This window comes from Haliotis rubra, unplaced genomic scaffold (assembly GCF_003918875.1).
Source record: "Haliotis rubra isolate DU_JTF1 unplaced genomic scaffold, ASM391887v1 Scf45, whole genome shotgun sequence".
Classification (NCBI taxonomy): Eukaryota; Metazoa; Mollusca; class Gastropoda; order Lepetellida; family Haliotidae; genus Haliotis; species Haliotis rubra.
Window position 1 is genome coordinate 2,086,383 of NW_025767135.1, and position 18,572 is coordinate 2,104,954.

Genomic DNA, 18,572 nt, shown 5'->3' on the forward strand with positions numbered 1-18,572 from the left:
TTGAGTAGTATATATGTTACAGGGAATGTGTGATACCAGGGATTTCACATAATCCCTGAAAGAGTCGGTAATTTCATGAAATCCCTGGAAATTTTAGGGAATACATGAAATCCCTGGGGGCCACAGGGATTTCATGAAATCACTGACTCTTTCAGGGATTACGTGAAATCCCTGGTTTCACACATTCCCTGTAACATATATACTACTCAAACAAGTTAAAAAACATCCGATCTTTATGATTATGGAGTGGGTTTCGTCGCTTTTATTTGATAAATCGTAAGTGTATTGTGGATCGACTTACACAAGAAGTGTACTTACACGTCCACCAAGGTTCGTCTAGTAACGAAACACATACACAAATGCCGTCTTTACTCATGGTTATACTATAAGGAACCTCACAACATACGTCATCGGCTTTCACGACTTTGAAACAGTTACATACGAGGACATCTACCAGCAAGACGACAGTGGCCTGTAAATAATCGAGTTCGGACCAGACAATCCAGTGATTGTTATAACGAGCAATGATCCGCCTTGGGGTGGACAACACTCTCTGAACCACATCAGGGAGAGTGACCACGTGATCCATTTACTCGCCTATATACGACCATATGTATTGACTACTGGTGACCAATTCCTAGTCTGCCTCACGGCCATTGAACCACATTATTTCCCCTTCTGTTCAGGACCCGTGAAGATCCGGGTTAGAATTGATCTTCAGAAACCCCTGCTTGTCGTAAGAGGCGACTAACGGGATCGGGTGGTCAGGCTCGCTGACTTGGTTGAGTCAACACATTACATCGGTTCCCAATTGCGCACATCGATGCTCATGCTGTCGATCACTGGATTGTCTGGTCCAGACTCGATTATTTACAGACCGCCACCATATAGCGGGAATATTGCTGAGTGCGGCGTAAAACTAAACTCACTCACTCACTCATCCTTCTGTTCAGATCTTTCTTCAATGCAAACCCCAAAATATAGCAGGTCTGGATTGTCCTCGGGCTCTGAATCTCCCAGTTCATCCAGTCTTCTTTTCAAATTAAATGAAATTAAAATTTGTTTCTATAAAAAATATATCTGCATTGACTAAGCGTCAGTCTAACCTGTTCCAACTCCGATTCCCCATTGGTCAAGCAAACAACGAGCTATATTAATTCCCCTTTGTGGTACCATATATTTCTAGCTTTTCCCGGCCATGCAGCGTGGTGATTGTTTATATGATCCCATATTTCGATTCATGTCCACGTTTCAGTAACACAACATAGGCCAAACCAGGACATTATTTTACTCCAAAGATCAAAGTACAATCCCTTGATTTGCAGGTCAGAGGTCAGTGGCGAATCCGATTAATCTTCTTTGTTCCCGCGAGCATGTAATCCTGTTGCAAACACTGGCAATATGGAGCAATTTGAGCCAGTGTGAGTTGGTCAGTGTATTCAACGTGGACACCTCGGGCCATTGGTGTACTGGCCACTTCCTTGTCATACGGCCAGGTATCCCCCTTGGGGTACAACGCTGATCTCTTGCGTAAACGTCACTGCACATTGATTGAATTGTTGTAACATGGCCACCGTCCTACATTCCTGCTTATGTAACTGTTAGCTCAGCATTTACACCACAGCTTGAATACGGTAACGTTTAAGCTGTTGCTCTGAAAAACATAGCCTGTCCCACAGTCCCCGAACCTCATTATTTTCCGTACTGCCTAGCCCTCCCTGCAATGCTAAAGCCCTGAATGAAGCAAGTCTAGATTTCCTCAGGTTCAGGAATCTCCAAACTCACCGAGTCTCCTTTTCAGTTAAAATGGGTTTATTTGTTACTATCAAAATTATATATATATTCAGAGAATAAGCGTAAGTCTACTAGTGCTGAATCAATTTGTAAGCATATAAGATGGTAAAGAGGTAATTTGAGGATGTCACCTTCCGTAATATGAAGAACACGACATTTCGGAGTCTCCTTTTCAATTAAAATGGGTTTATTTGTTACTATCAAAATTATATATATATGTCAGGGTAGAGACTGCGATCTGGTAGAATCGGAGATTCTACCAGCAGAGATTGCGATCGGAGTCTCTACTGGTAGAATCTCCGATCCTACTAGTAGAGATTGTAATCGTAGTCTCTACTGGTTGAATCGGAGATTCTACCAGTACATTTTCCAATTCAACTGGTAGAAACTCCGATCCTACTAGTAGAGGCTGCAATCGTCTTCAACTGGTAGAAACTCTGAGTGATCTGTGGGTAAACAACAAAGACACTTTTTCTGAACAGTACTATGCATTTTATTCAGATATAACACTAGACTGTTTCCACTTCTACAGATATATTAAGGACTAAAAATACAAATGTGACTTGACAGATCATATTACAATATATACATATATTACAAAACTGATTACAAGCAAGATCAATTGCATAATCAGTGTTTGCCCTAGGCATAAAAATTTAGGAGTCATCATGACTCCCTGGTGTCATGAGAGGAGTCATGGACATGTTTTTGGGAGTCAACTTCTTTCATCAAGAGATCAACTGTTGTTGTTTAATAAAAACAGGTCCAACACTGCTCCAGGAAATACAGAATTGGTTTGTAACACTGTATTTACATGAGACCAAGCTGCCAAATTTGGACTCCACTCAAAAAACAAAATACCTTACTCTAAAACAGACTTAACAAATAAAGTTAACAAGATAACAATAAATAAGTTCAATTATAACTGGCAATAATAGGAAAACATTATCCCCACTTATTATACTTGCTTGCATAAGCTTGCACTTGCTTGCATAGGTTATTCCATATAATCGTAGTCTCTACCTGTAGAGACTACGATTGCAATCTCTACTAGTAGGATCGGAGATTCTACCAGTAGAGACTCCGATCGCAGTCTCTACTGGTAGAGACTCCGATCGCAATCTCTACTGGTAGAATCACCGATAGATCGCAGTCTCTACCCTGACATATATATTCAGACAGAGACTAAGCGTAAGTCTACTAGTGCTGAATCAATTTGTAAGCATCTAAGATGGTAAAGAGGTAATTTGAGGATGTCACCTTCCGTAATATGAAGAACACGACATTTCGGGGTATGTTCTTACGCATTCGGATGAAAAAAAATAGGAAGCTGAGAGATATATTTGTACATGCGAAACAATAAAAGTGATAAAGTATCATATTTGTTATCTTATCGCTCGTGTTTCTATAATGTGTACAGATATATCTACTTCCTGTTTCAGGGTGATATTTATACAGAGCCAATACAGCACACAATATATGGAAACGACCCAAAACTCCAACCTATGTGTTATAACGTCCTTTATGACCTTTGCCACGATCCGATTGTGACACATTGAAAGGAAATACATGTACTAGTGAAACCTAGCAGCGATTTTGCATTTGGTATAGTGCTCTTCGTCATCAACATATATGATCCGACATAGATAATAATTCGAATGCGGAAATAGTTTTTGTCGGAGGAGGATCCTGGTTATTTGCAGTGAACCAGGTCTCACACTTCCACATATTTGGATAAACCAACGGGTATGAGTTAGTGTTGGGAATTGGTTAAAATCTCATAATTGATGATTGGTTTATTACAACCGTTCAATCATCGAAAAAAATTGGTTAGCGTCATTAATGAAATTTGTTAATGACATAAAAATAAGAAAAAAACATGTAGTCCTTTGGGGTTTTTGGGCAAAATTTCACATCTTTAAAGGATGACTAGTATGTCAGGAACATAAATTTCTTGGAGTCCTTAAGATAAATTCAATCATGACTTGAAAACGAGCTTGTAGTGCTTATGAAATGTAACAGAGAAAACCAACCTTGTGAAAAATATTGTTTATCAAAACAAGTGTTCCAGAATTGTTTGTGTTCGATTATGGGAAAAACATGATCGATTGCTTGGTCGTTTAGTCACTGCGACCAATCTTCGATTATTTCAATTAATCGGACCACCACTAGTATGAGTATGTGCTGACAAATAAAGAACCAGGTTCGAACCCATGATCACCGGATCCTGCACATTCAAGGAACCCAACTATATACATCGAATTGCTGTGTCATAAATGGCTGGGCCACCCGAACCTACTTGACTGGTTTAAAAGATATTAACTGAAGACGATCGAGGATACAATAACCGCTATTTTATATAGCACGCAGATTCTGTACTTTTCCATGTTCTGACTTGGGTTTGAAATAGTTTGATATTTAACAGAAGGCCTCCTCAGCTCAAATGTTTTGATAACTTTCACAGTTCCTGAAACAATTTAAGTGTATGACTAACGCTTATTCTCTGAATATATATATAATTTTGATAGAAACAAACAATTTCTTTTAAATTTAACAGGAGCCCTAGTGAGACGAGAGATTCGGACCCGAGGAAATCTAGACTTGCTTCATTTAGGGCTTTAGCATTGTGGGAAGGGCTGGGCGGAAGGGAAAATAATGCTGTTCAGGACTGTGAGACTAAGTCACACACAATAATGACCACTGTCCATCTTATCGAATATTCATGAACATATGTGTACATGACATCATTGAAAGTGTTATCTGCCGGCCTTGATTGGCCACTACTGTCTTCCCACGCAGAGGTGAGAGGTCAATGTCGACGTGACCCATTCCTCTGGGCGTGCGGCATATCTCGCTGCCACATTAATCATCTTGCTGACAGTTTTGTAATCTACAGAGAGTATGTGGGAATGACCGAGTGCAAATAACAAATAATGGATATCGTGCATTACAGTATCACTCCCCTCGTTAAACCAGTATATCATTTTATAAAGCATATGTCACACGTGAAACAGTATTGCTTTCCTTATGTGAACCGATCGGGCCAAACTGTTACCTTTACTTTAAGTGTTACAAATACAACTAGAAATAAACACAAACCACCCCCCCCGACACCCCAACACACACACAAAATACGTAACACAACAACAACAACAACACCCCCAAAAACAACAACAAAAAACAAAACCAAAACCAAACCAAAACAAAACAAAAAAAACACACACACAAAAACCCTAAATAAATAAAGAACAAAACAAAACAAAGAGAACTAAAAAAACCCACCCAAAACCCAAAATTAAAACACTCGCACACAAAATAATACACGCACAAATAAAAAACCCGAGAGGAAATAATGAAAATATTTTGTCTGTAAAGTGTTTAATTGTTTTAAACTATTGTTTGTATCTTCTGTGCCTTTTCACTTTGTTATTTAAACAGGTTTATTAATTATAATTTCATGAAACATTTAAATGTTCGGTAGATAAGTATTCGTGCAAGTTGAATACTGAATGTTATCGCTTTATCTCGTTGGTTAACGCGATCTCGCGAAATCAACTTTATATACTCGGCATGTATATTGAAGATCTATTATCATATATTTCGGTTTTGTTTGAGCCGCTCTTTTGACGGACACAAAGACATGTTTCATGCAGTACGAGACTGAGTCAAATGTTGACACACATAAAAACATTGATGTGTGGGGGCGATTTCCGTTATCCACTCCAGACAGGGTTATTGTGACCTACCTGATCAAGGTACGCAAACATGTCCGACACGCTTCAATGATTTCGTTAGGAAAAATTATATAGTTGATCGGGCTCAAATATTTGCAATATCTGGTGAATGCATCGTTTTAAACTCATGTAGATAAAGGCATTTTATCGGCTTCATAAAATAAGTTTTAACCACGTGTTGATTTCGTATGAGCGAGTGGAACACGTTCCGATACATTATTCATAAAAGGTGTGAACATCCCATAATAATATGACATCACATTATACGGTACCGCTCTACTAATGCAAATCTAGGGCTTTGAGTAACTATTTGGTCAATTACTGGGGCAGCTTCTGAGACGTTTATGCATGTACCGTAAGTATACAATTCTGGGTATACCTATTTTCCCGTCATAACATCACAGTTTAGGCTGATAATATTTTGAAGCCGGCTAAGAGCGACCTCGATTTTGAGACTACTTCCCGAACTGCTAGTTACAGTAGCCGGTGTAACGAGCGGGCGTCTGCTGGATTAACTCTTATCGGTCGACGGAACAATGCTTATGGCACGTTCGAAAAAGAGGTGTTTTTTCCCTTAGATTTATTTCTTGTTTATTCAGTTTAATGTGAAATGTGCTTACGTGGTTTTGTAACAGTAGTGAGTGCAGTGTGTCAATGAAGTACATACTTGTCGAAATAACCATTCTCTTCTTTGCCAAGAAAATCTAAAATTTTCAAAGAGACAATTGAATTTCTTTTAGATTTATGTAAAGACATTCACACCATCATGTTATATAATTAAATATTGACACATATTGATTCATGGTAACAGGAGTTACCAATAATAGGAATTGAGTAATCCAGCCTTAATTAAGTTATATTAAAAGGAAGAACACATGTTTCACAAGCCAATTATATTTCTTACACAAGTTCATAGTATGTTTGAGAAGCGGTACGCCATGTTGTGGCTTATGTGTACAGGTGTTCCCATGGATTATTAACTCATCATGAATGTCAGTTCTGTTATAAATACCTCTCACTTTTATTATTTCTTTTAGGTACAAGCATCAGATTATGAATGTATTAACTGCAATACATAAAACTTATTGCCAGGTGTGGACCTTTTACCTTACTGTAATAACTATAGTTAATTCCTAAGTGGAATATTAATTACTGTCAATCAGGAAATGTTCCATCATAAACACCTTGACCAACTATTTTCCGACAGAGAACTTACGATTATTATCGTGTAAATGCCTGCCATATTTTAATGGGTTATATCTAAGTGTTGTGTATGTTCAAGTTAATATATTGACCATCCAATCAACAATCCTTCTTGTCGAATCTTCTAAACCTGAAAAGCTGTAAACTTCAAGTTAGCAAATATCCATTATTCCTAAGACATTTACCCAAGCACTCTGACATATTGTTTAAATATTTTGGACGAGTCTGCCCTCGTTTTAAAGTTTTCATTTGCTATTTGGTCAGTTGTTACCATTCATATTAATGTTCAGTATGGGGTATTGCTATATTTTGTTAATGTAATCAATGGAATATGTCATAATTAATTTATTTTTTTAATTATACGCAATAAAATCATGCTATGCTAATTTACAGATATCATATTTCTTAATCCCAGTGATGCGCGTACAAACAAGCACCTGTTGACTTTAAACTAGTTGTTTGGAGAGTAGTGCTAGCACTGAGCGCATTAACATAGACGGGTGAGTGAAGCGGCTGGCGTCGGGTTCCCGCAATCTTCAGTGTCAGCGTATGCCGGTGTTAAAAATTACCCTGGTTGCATAGAGAGAGTAGAAGATTTGTCTGCAAGAATCGGGATTACCTTGATTTAAACCGTACGATCCAATTTATCAGGTAAGCATCTGAAACGCAAATCACTACCTATGCATCTTGGAGAATTTCGGAATACAACCTGATGCCGTCTGCTGTATGTATTCAACATGGCGGTGTTTCATTGATGGGACACTGCCTTTCCGTGTGTTATTGGTGTTTTCCGATATGTACAGGTGAGATCGAAGTTGGAGTACCTTACGTTGCGTAACATGAGTTTTACTTTTTCCAAATGCACACCTACTTTCTGGAGAACTACGTGAGTAACAGGTTCATTTCCGCATACCCATGGACCCCCATTACCTCAGCTTACCGTCGAGGATTCACGGCCCAGCAGTTTTATATACAATTCTGATGACCTTCAAAACAAATTTGTAATTCAAGTTGTCAGCTGCTGTTATCTCTGAACTGATGACAGTTACTCTTTGCAGTGGATTACCTCAAGAATGGTCCACAAATTGAACACATCCAAGCTATAATTTATTCCTAATGGATGAAGCACTGCTCTTGTCTGCTCAACATTTCCATTGACCCGGGATTACAAACATTTAGCGTTGGGCATGGCAGTTCCCCTCCTGACCAGATGTGTTTAGGAATGATTCACAGGACCAGAATGTTTTTTGGACTAATGCATCGGATTGATTGTCTGAGTCATGTCATATTGGACCCTTTCCGTATGCTGTGACAGTTGGGAGGATGTGGATAGTCCATGTATTCTGATCTGGCGCGTTGAAGAATATGAGAAAAATATACTAAATGGTTTCCTTATCGTATACAATAAAATCAATGCTGTCACATCAAAATGACGGGATGCATTGTTAATCAGCGATGAAATTATACTTAAAAAAATAGCATGTATATATTAAACGATTTAAGTGTCATTGACCAGGTCAACATGATCGAAGATTTTACACTGATGGATCCCTTTATCCACTATACTTTTCAAAAGTTTCAAAGTGTTTGGTGTAAAATTGCTAGAATAACAAACTTGGTTGTCAACTTGTCTTAAACAACTTGTTAAATGCTGCCACTCTAATTCATATCACAGTCATATGGAATTTTCTTTTAACAACACAGTTTATACCAAGTACAGTACATAAATATGAGTTTGTTATTCACTTTAAAGTATTTTATTACAAAAAATATCCACTGATTTGTGTATGATAGTGCTAAGGATCATCAGTATGCAACTAAAACTACTTGTCTGATGCTGGTTTATGAATTCTAAAACTGTCTTGTAACCTATACTGATAGTGATATGACTTGGGGTTCCATCTGCCTGGATTGCAATGGTACATTGTAAATATTTCGCACATACACATACACACGCATGTGCGTCGTCATATGAGCGAAATATTCTCAAGCACGACGTTAAACCCAATTTCACCTCACCTCACTAATACCATCTCGGTCAAAGATATAAGCCTATGGTCCTTAGCCTGGGTCAAGTTTATTTTAGTCTGTAAGCTTTGCTAATTACACTCCATATAACTGCACCAACTGGCACTGAAGTGGGGTGACAGTTGGAGAAGTATAAATACTCAGTAAATACAGTGATCGAAATGATTTTTTAACCTGTGCCATGGGGCACTCACAGAGTGATTGGATGTGCCCTTGGAATGTAAATATACTAACAAGAAGGATACTTTGATGATCCATGCTTATACCCGGTAAATGTTAAGCAGATAATTAGCATTTGCAATCCAGGAGTTTGACGCTTTCCTCTTCATCAAGATCCTTTTCAGTATCTGAATCTCTAGGTTCATGTGCAAGTAATACTGTGTAATAAGCTTATGTGTCTATTTATTTCAATGGTTTGCACAGGTTATGATTTGCTGGAAAACGTAGGCTTTCTATAATAAAAAGAAGATGTCTGTTTTCTTAAAAACAGTGTGAGTTAAAGCGTTCCCATCTGTCACTTGTTTTAACTGAACCATTTCAATTTAAACCTGTTGACACTAAAATTAAAGGAATGTTTACCATGAAAATGTTTTTGGCACACACTGCCATCTGAGAGTGTGTCAAGCTACCTGGTTTTGTTTACTTCAACTTTTTTAGTTCTGTACATATGAACAGGACTAGTAGTCTAAGTAAGGTTCAGTGTATTCTTACCATGACAAGTATGTACACTGACTAAACCTTTTGACTAGTGTACTACTGTTAGTAGTATCCCTGGAAAACTGCATCAACTTTAAGTGTCCGAGTTACGAGTGACATTTTATTGATGATTGATTGGTTTTTGCTTCCAACTTAACTTTGACTATCATTGGTCATAAAGTGATTATTGATAGTGTATTCATTTATCTTGAAATTTTAACGCCTTACAAATGCCACAAATATAAAGTTGTGATATATTGTTCCATGTTTCAAGCTGATATAATCATAAGTTTGTTCACCTGCTGTTGTCTTCACTTGTGGAAAACTATTTGCTCAATAATTGTCATTTTGTCAATCTTCATGAAAACAAAACTGTTTAAACAAGAGTCACCGTCATTGCAGTAGATCAAACATGAGAAATGGTATAGAAAGGTTTGACCTTATAAGTAATGTGGATGTAATGCCTCCCGTGAACCTAGCCTCCACAGGAAATTACCCTTGTGACCTGAAAATTGGGTTATTTACATTGTAATGAGTTAAGCTGGAAGTAGCTTATTTGATTTTTTGTATATAGTTATCATAAGTGTCTTGTACATATCAATGTTTATACATTTTTGTAGTTTAATATCATTTTAAAATGTTTGAATCTACTAGCCTAACATGTCTTTCTAGGTTTACTGTTGTAAATTTGAAATAAAAACTTCAAACACAGACTGGCTTGAGCTGAACCATTGATAACTATTGACCATTGGTAAAATTAGAAATATGATCTCTGATATGGATATTATTGATTTCATTTGGCAACAGAGTCTCTCAATCAAATATCTAATTCTATATATTTTCCACTAGTGTGGTGTGCATAGTCAAGGTGAACCTTGCTTGTCAGCCGGCTGATAAGAGACTATTCAAACTGTGTTGAACTAGGTGATTCATAACTGAAATGGTGAGGTGTATTGTGTAGTAAGCCATGCACTATTGGGTTAGCTGTAGTGCAGTGAAAGAAGCAGTCATTCTGGATCGAAATGTCTGCAAGAAGCTTCCCAGCACTTGCTTTGAATAGTGTAACCTCATCAAACATGTCAAGGGTGCCAGAGGAAATGTATTTTTTATTACTTTTGTGTTTTGAATTCATTGTGAATTTAGCTGAGGGTTTCTGTAATACTACACATTTGAAATAGCTATGGTTTGCTTTTTACACAACTCTGGCATTTGGATTGTTAGGAAATGGAGCAGATTCAATACTGTCCCGTTTTTATGCATACCCTGGACGATGTACACCTGGCATCTTGTTCAAATCTTCAAATTGGAGTGATTTCAAAATTGTCTTTTCAACTAGAATAATATGCTTATTTTGCAATTTTCATTTGAGGAGATAGCATGAAGTGCATTGATGTCTTCAAAGAATAGAAATATATTTTCATGAAGAAAGTTTATCTGTATGTCACTAAAGTCTCCTTAGCCATTTTATTTGTAATAATTGTGTTAAATATCTATGTTCATGTTGGAGGAATATGTACGTTGTCATTCCATGATGTCAATGGTTGTTTCCATATTAGTTTCAACAAGGTGTACCTATTGCTACAAGTTAGTACAACAACTACTAAAAGTCATTATGAGTATGGGCGTTGTGGTGATATCATAGGCCAAAGATTGCCTTGTAAACTGCGCCCCTGTAGCTAGAGTGTCTACAGTTGACAGCTGCAAGCTGTTGTAGACATACTGAACTGCCTGCTCACCAGTGCATTCACTTGCCTTGCCTTATATGGAAGATAATCAATACATCCAACTGCTGCTACCTATTGATCTGGTGTCCTACACAGCCTAATGTCATCAAGGAAACTTCTTGTGAACTTGAAGTAGTGTTAAATTAATATAGCTGTCTGTTACCTTGGCATCTTACCTGATCAAACATGACAGTGTTTTGTCTTTTCTTTTTAATGTTTATAGTTTGAAGTATTTAGAAACGGTTGACTCTGAACCCTAAAACTTTACATGTGGTAGTATGCAGGTTAATTGAATCAGGAGTACGCCTACTGGCTAGACCAGTCAGAGACTGGTAACTTTTGAGCAAGGATGGTTTTGGTTACTTTGAAAGCAGTTGTCAGGAGAGGTCATCTGAGAATTGTCTGCATCTTCCCATCAGTTTCCCAAAAGTGGCCATCCACAGTTGATTAAATATTCAAGGCCCCAGATAATTTTTCATGATCAGAAGTACGTACTCCTTATGTTTTCTATATAGGAGTACTGGAAAACAATAAGAGTACACTTAGAGTACTGAATGGAATTTAATGGAATATCAGTAATCTTGCGTTTCGTTTCATATATGCACCACAACATTGCTACTCTTGTGTAAACAGGTCAATAAAGAATAAAACAAGACCTTTTCAGATAAATACATCTGTAAATGATTCTAAGACCGTACACCATTGCTGTGGTGCGTATCTGCTACGTTTTCTAAATTATTTCCTACCGTATCGTGCTTATTTTATATCCGTACATACGCCGATACGGCCCTTATCTGGAGCCCTGAATATTTATGACAGGTAGTACAGTTCCGGTTTCGAATGGTTTATTATGTTTGATGATTGATTTGTTGTTTAATATCACATTCAGCAATATGTCAGACTTATGTATGATTGTGTCTTGGGGCTGCACACTTGTGGCGAAGCTGAATATGGTGGCTAAATGTCTAAGTTACTCGTCACTCTAAGGCATCACACAGTACTTTATGTGTACCATGACATAGGTTTCACCACTGTGGCCAGCTCTTACAACATGCAGTGTGTGGATTTGTGTCACATAACTTCACTGTCATGATGTGTCAGAAGTATTGCAGTAAACTGCCATAATCCACAAATAACTCGTTTATCTGTTTGCTTAAAGTAGCATAGTCAGCAGATGTTTGAGGCCAGGTAGTCAAGAGTCCTGGATTCCTGAAGCTATTTGGAACTAATGGCAAAAATAGTTGGCAGATTGTCATACAATGCTGACTTCTTACATTCACCTGGAAACCATATCCACTCATCAAATGGCTGTATTATGAATCTGTTTAACTATTTTTGTAGGTAATGGTAATCCAGACAGTAGTTACATGAGTGGGATTGTGTATAGTAATTGTTAATTGTCATGATATGATTGTGAGGAAGGAAGATAGGCGTAAGCCTGAGTGTCTGCTCCCAATTGCACAGGATGCTATTAACTGCAACTTTAGTAATTGAGGATGAAGCACAAGTGCCTTTCCTGTCTATTACTGCAGAGATTTAATAACCACTTCTTAGTAAATTTAAAAAAAAGATTTTTCAAACCCCTATTTAGTTCAGTTGTTATGTGACATTGGACAGAAGTTGATCATAAGAATAATACATCACATCTACTTTGTGTTTTATTTTTGTTGCACATAGGTCATGCTAGGAACCTTTTGATATCACTAACGTGGTCATGGTTCCCTAAAGAGTTGTCAGCATTAGCAGGTATATAGAGCAAGGTAAATCCACGTCAAAGGTTCAGTTGCTTCTGTACTTTTCTGGTTCCTGGATAAAGGCATGTTTTTTTAAGATTTTCTCTCCATTCTTTGAATACGTGTGTCAACACTGTAGCTTTGCTTGTGTGGGAAAATCATTACCGCTAATGGAAACATTAAATTGTAAAGCCATGACCACATACCGTTTTGACATAAATAATGAAGTGTTTACTAACACAAGTATTAAAGGCATAAAGGGGGTCTAAGAATCAGCAAATACCACATTTGTAAAAGTAAAGATCACTGTATTATGCATCGTGAGAAAACAGCTCATTGTAATGTAATATGTTCTACCAATTTAACACAATGGTATCTTTCTCAGGGCTCCAGGTAAGGACTGTATCCGCGTATGGATATAAAATATGCACGATACGGTAGGAAATAATTTAGAAAACATAGCAGATAACGCACTACAGCAATGGTGTACAGTCTTACAATCATTTACAGATGTATTTATCTGAAAAAGTATTGTTTTATTGTTTACTGACCTGTTTACACAAGAGTAGCAATGTTGTTATGCATCTATGAAACGAAACACAAGATTACTGGTATTCCATTAAATTCCATTAAAGTACTCTAAATGTACTCTTATGGTTTTCCAGTACTCCTGCTTTGAAAAAGTAAGGGGTATGGGCTCCTGATGTTGAAAATTTATCTGGAGCCCTGTTTCTGGAAGAAAGGCTTGTACTATACCCAAGAAATTACAGTACTACAAAATCATTGCTATACAGGTCCTCCAACATCATCATGAAGTTTTTTGGAAGCTTTATGTCATGTACTTGTCAGTGTTCATTGAATACGAAAGGTGATATGGATAAAAGACACAGTAACTGATGTTTTACACCCAGATATTGTTATTAGTTTAAGTAATTAAAAGTACTATCAGGTCAGGGTGTCTGGTGCAAGTAACATTCATTAGTAACAAAACTCTGCCATATGTACGGCAATCAGTAACATGAATCTTGCATCTGTGTTTGTCACCTGATGCAGCTTTGTAAATCGCTGTTTTGAACTGGTAACTTCTTGTTCCAAGATACAAAATTGCACTTGTTACTGCATCATTACAATGTTATGGAGTTGTGCCTTGTCATGCAAATTTGACATGAAATGGTGCCCTCATTCCCATGTGGTACAGATTACATGTGATCTGACTTACTAATTACATGATGAAGAAGTATTCCATTCTTTGCATGAATGAAATAGCTTGCCCCATTTTGCATAATGTTCTCAGTCCAGCTGGACAGTGCCAACTGTTCTGAATCAGCATGTGGTAAGATAACATGACTGTATGATAATTTCCACTCCTGTGTGAAATGTAGTCCCACTGGCAGAAGCCTGGCATATGGCTCTACTTACTACCAACAATCTGGGCTGGGAAGATGTACACAGATAGTCTATCAGCCGGCTTTGTTTCTGTTGTCATAGCAACATCTGCCGAAAATATTAGAAGAATTTACTCAAAGTTCCTTTGGCTCTTGTCCTGAGCAGAAGGCAAACAGTGGCAATGCGAGTCCCAAGGTGGCGAGGATATTAAGGAATGGATTGAGTCACTGGTCAGTCACTGCAGCAAGATGGCTTCAGTGCCCCAGTAAAGAGTGAGTTGCAAGGCTATTTCATGACAAATCCATTTATTGATCCTTGGTGTAGGCGATGTTGGGCTGGTCAATTTGAGTTGTAGCTACAGAAATAGCTTCTCATACAGTGGCAGCTGGTGAAAGAACAGCGAACTTCCTACACGTCATATAGTCAGTCTCAAACTGAAAGATTGCTACTAACTCTTGAATTTGGACATAGGATGTATGTGATATTTCATGAAGTTTTTATACAGAGTTTTATTGTTTATTGGATGCTGTTGTAGATATTGTTTGCTTTCACAATGGGCTGGAAAGTGTTACTATACCATTTGCAGAAAATATTGGATTTTGCTACTCTGAACTTAGCGTTTACTATCGTTTTCAACATATTTATGTTTAGTATACTGACTACTCTTAGCTTTTGAGACTGAACAAAATTTTATTACTCTGTCTTGGAAATAGTGGCTTCGGTTGCAGACTGTTGCTTTGGTTGAAAAATTGGGATTTGTTGACATGCTGAAACAAGGATAATAGGACGAGAATTTTTATTTTGTCTTTAATGTGATTATACATGTTTCGGTTATGTACCAATTTGGAATTCCCAATTTGAAAGTGTTTTTTCTAAACATTCCATTATTGTCAGGACATATTTTTTTAATTACATGTTTGGAAGCAGTGTCTGAAGAGTCCTATTTACACAGAAGTCACAAGTGCAGTCCCAAAGTGTAGTACAAGGCCTATGTCTTTATGGTGGATTTGCCATTAGTAGCATTAAGTGTATAAAATCATTTTAAAGTACATTTTGTAACATTTTAGATTATTCCAAAATGGTTGCTATGTAGGAAAATTGAAAAATTGTTCTGTCTGAAATACCTTGCTTAAGTTTAGGTTTTAAAGAAACAAATGTTTGCACAACATTTTGAAAATTTGGTTTTGGGTGTTTCCTATTTATGAAATGTAAGTCACCTGTCAAATCATTCAATAAACTTATTAAAAGAAGTTCATATGTCAATTCCTTACAATTTTTAGCAATCATTGTCTTTATGGCACTAGATACATCACAATTGCTTAGTTAATTGCAGTAAGGCAACAGTATTGGCAAGTATCTTGATTAATCTGCGAGAAGGGTAATTTGCTTGATTAATTAGTGTAATTGTATTGACCTCAATCATTCAATTATTGGGGCAATCTATTTGACTTTGTATCATTTTCATTAAGACTAAGCTTGGCTTTTTGCCTAAAAATTATATACTGTGTGCATGAGATTTGAACATTACAAAGAAATTCATCTAAGTGACATGTATTTATATTGACACATGAAGTACCTTTGAGGTGGACAAACTGTTTCAATTGTGTCGATTGATGTAAATGATGTCAATAACTGGATTTTCTGGCCTTGATACCATCTTTGCAGGTCACCGTCATATAGCCGGATTATTACTGTGTACGGCATTAAACAAACTATGCAGTTAAACTAGTCTTGCATCATGGTTTGGTATTTCCACTGACCAATACCAGTTCATAAGGTAGTAGGTATATATAAGCCCACCTTTTCACTGCTTACTACTACCAATGGCCTTTGATCAAGGATTACAGCAGGTCTGTAAGAGCAGACAAATTAAGGAGTTAGTAACAACATGGGCGGCCCAAGTGTTACCATTCAACTGAAACATTTATTTTGCAGTATATCTGTCAAGGGTGCCATCTTATTTGTGGCCAGCCAGCCTTGTTGGTTGTAGAGTAACATGTAAATAGGACAAGATTTATTGACTTGCAACAACATTGCTTGCCTTTTGAAGCATAGTTTACTGGGTTGTCACCCCTGTACTTCTTCTTAATGCAGGGTAATTGCTCTTCTGTAATCTGTGTTCTTGCCCTTGGAGGCATTGGAATTGTCATGGTTTGTTTCACAAAGTTGTCAGAAGGCTTGTGTACTTGAGGTCCCATTTTAAGGATGACTTGGTTTTACAGTTTTGTGCTGAAGTAGGTATTTTAGGATGTACTTCATCTGTATGCCTTGTTATTATTGAAAGTTGTTGATTATTCTTTTGAATTAAGAAAACACTGTACAATTTGTTACTTAAAACATCTTGGTTGTCATTGCCATTACTGTGTAAATTGTGTTAGGCAGTCTTTGATCTGTGGTTGTAAATTAAGTAAACACAAAAGAGAGGATATTTGCTGAAGATCAGTGGAGAAGAATATATATATCTGTGTTAATGTATATACCAATTTATGAAGGTTAGAAGCCAAGTATAAAACTATGTTTGCCTGGTGGAAATTTTTATTGATTGACATACAACATGTAACCATTTATACTAGATACATTCTAATAATCAAATATTGAGGCTGACTAGGGCAATCTTTAGCTTGTTTAGTGGCTGTTCAGCTTGACATTTCAAACTGTTAACTGAATGTGATATAATATTAGCATGTAAAGTACATTGCCTGATCTTTCGTGTGTACATTACAGAATTGTTTTGGTTTTCTTGGATTAGTTTTATCTTATTGCATCTTATTGTGCATGTCATATGTCATTAGTTTATTGTAGTATTGAATGATTAAGTAGTAGGATAGTGTTGACATCTATGCTGCTTACAACTAACATGACAAAAATAATGATTGATATGAGAAAATATGGCAACAGATGTACATGGTACAAGGTCTCACAAGTCAGGAATGTCATTATCACACAGTTGTATTGCTAGTTACTTCAAAGTCTGTTGTGACTAATGCTTAAGGTATGACACATAGGTAGAGGTAAAATGTTGTCAAAGGAAAGGTGTATGAGGTGGCACACTATTGATCGTTTGAAGAAAATGAATGTTATTACTGTTATTCATAACTGTTGTGTGACTCTTTAAGATTTCAATTTGTGTAGTATAACTCATTGAAAAATTCATTAAGGATGCCTATTGCATGTAAATAATGTTTTTGCTGTTTGAAATTCTTACCTTTCTTTGACCTTTCCCTTTCCTTGTATCTTGAGTTTATGTATAGGCATTTGAAATTTCTGATGGTTTTTAGCTTGCATTATGTATGAATATGTGTTAATAATGAGCAGGATTATACATTTTTTAGTTTGATTTATTTTTATATCAGAGTCTTGGTTTTAAAATCTTGTAAGGATAGATGGGATGTTTCAGCTACAAAGCTGAAGTATTGTATGTTGAAATACCTTCATATTTCTGAAATAATTTGTGCCTGTCTTTAGATTTCTAGGATCTCTTAAATATCACCATCCTTTGTAAAACAGATAAAAGCTGGTTGCATGAGATTATTTCCTCCATGTGATGCAGAAGTTTCCACATGCATGTGAAGAGGAAAGATGAGTGTAGAGTAGATGGGGAATGTGAAGCATCCAAGCTTGTCTTATCTGAAATGCTGAGCAGCGCATTCCAACAGCCTCCACATTGCTGGTCATGTCGCTTACTTTAAGGATATATGCTTACTATAACATGGCAGCCACACACGCCTCAGTGGCTTGCAGCTGAAGTACATATGTATGAGGATGACACATGATTCAGATGAACAGTTTTGAATAGTCTTGGAATCCATGCTATATAATTTTAGACTATTTTTCAAATTAGTGTATATTATGATTGCCCAAGTACATACAGCCATATTACCAACTCACCTAGCATCAAACATGACAGAGAATCACTTCTCATGCAAGTATAATTTTCTGTATGACACAGCCATTTAAGTGTAAATGTTAAGATATTTGAATAATATTTCTTAACTTTTATGATCGTTTGAGAACAGTTTGTCTTCAATCAATATCTTCAGCTTCAGATTCATGACTAGACTCATTTGTCTATTAAAAATGACTTGCCAGCATTTATTGAAATAATTACATTGTAATGCCCTACTTGAACAAGGCCAACAGAGTATAAATGTCTCATTCAGCTTGTTAAGTGTGTCGGAACAAGGTCAAGCTCTGACTGTTAATCTATCAGTGTTAGCACCTATGCCACTGATGAAGGAGATGTTGAGAATAGCAGCATCAAAGCATCAGAGGTG

The 18,572-nt window shown here is 36.8% G+C and overlaps 1 protein-coding gene across 1 annotated transcript in view; it reads left to right on the forward strand.

The window, feature by feature from the left end:
• Nucleotides 1-7,222: 7,222 nt before the first annotated feature.
• LOC124289859 (spectrin beta chain-like) overlaps nucleotides 7,223-18,572 on the forward strand; it is a 57,054-nt gene continuing 45,704 nt past the window's right edge. The window contains 1 exon segment of the mRNA XM_046726537.1: nucleotides 7,223-7,382. The gene's annotated coding sequence lies outside the window, so the exon portion shown is untranslated.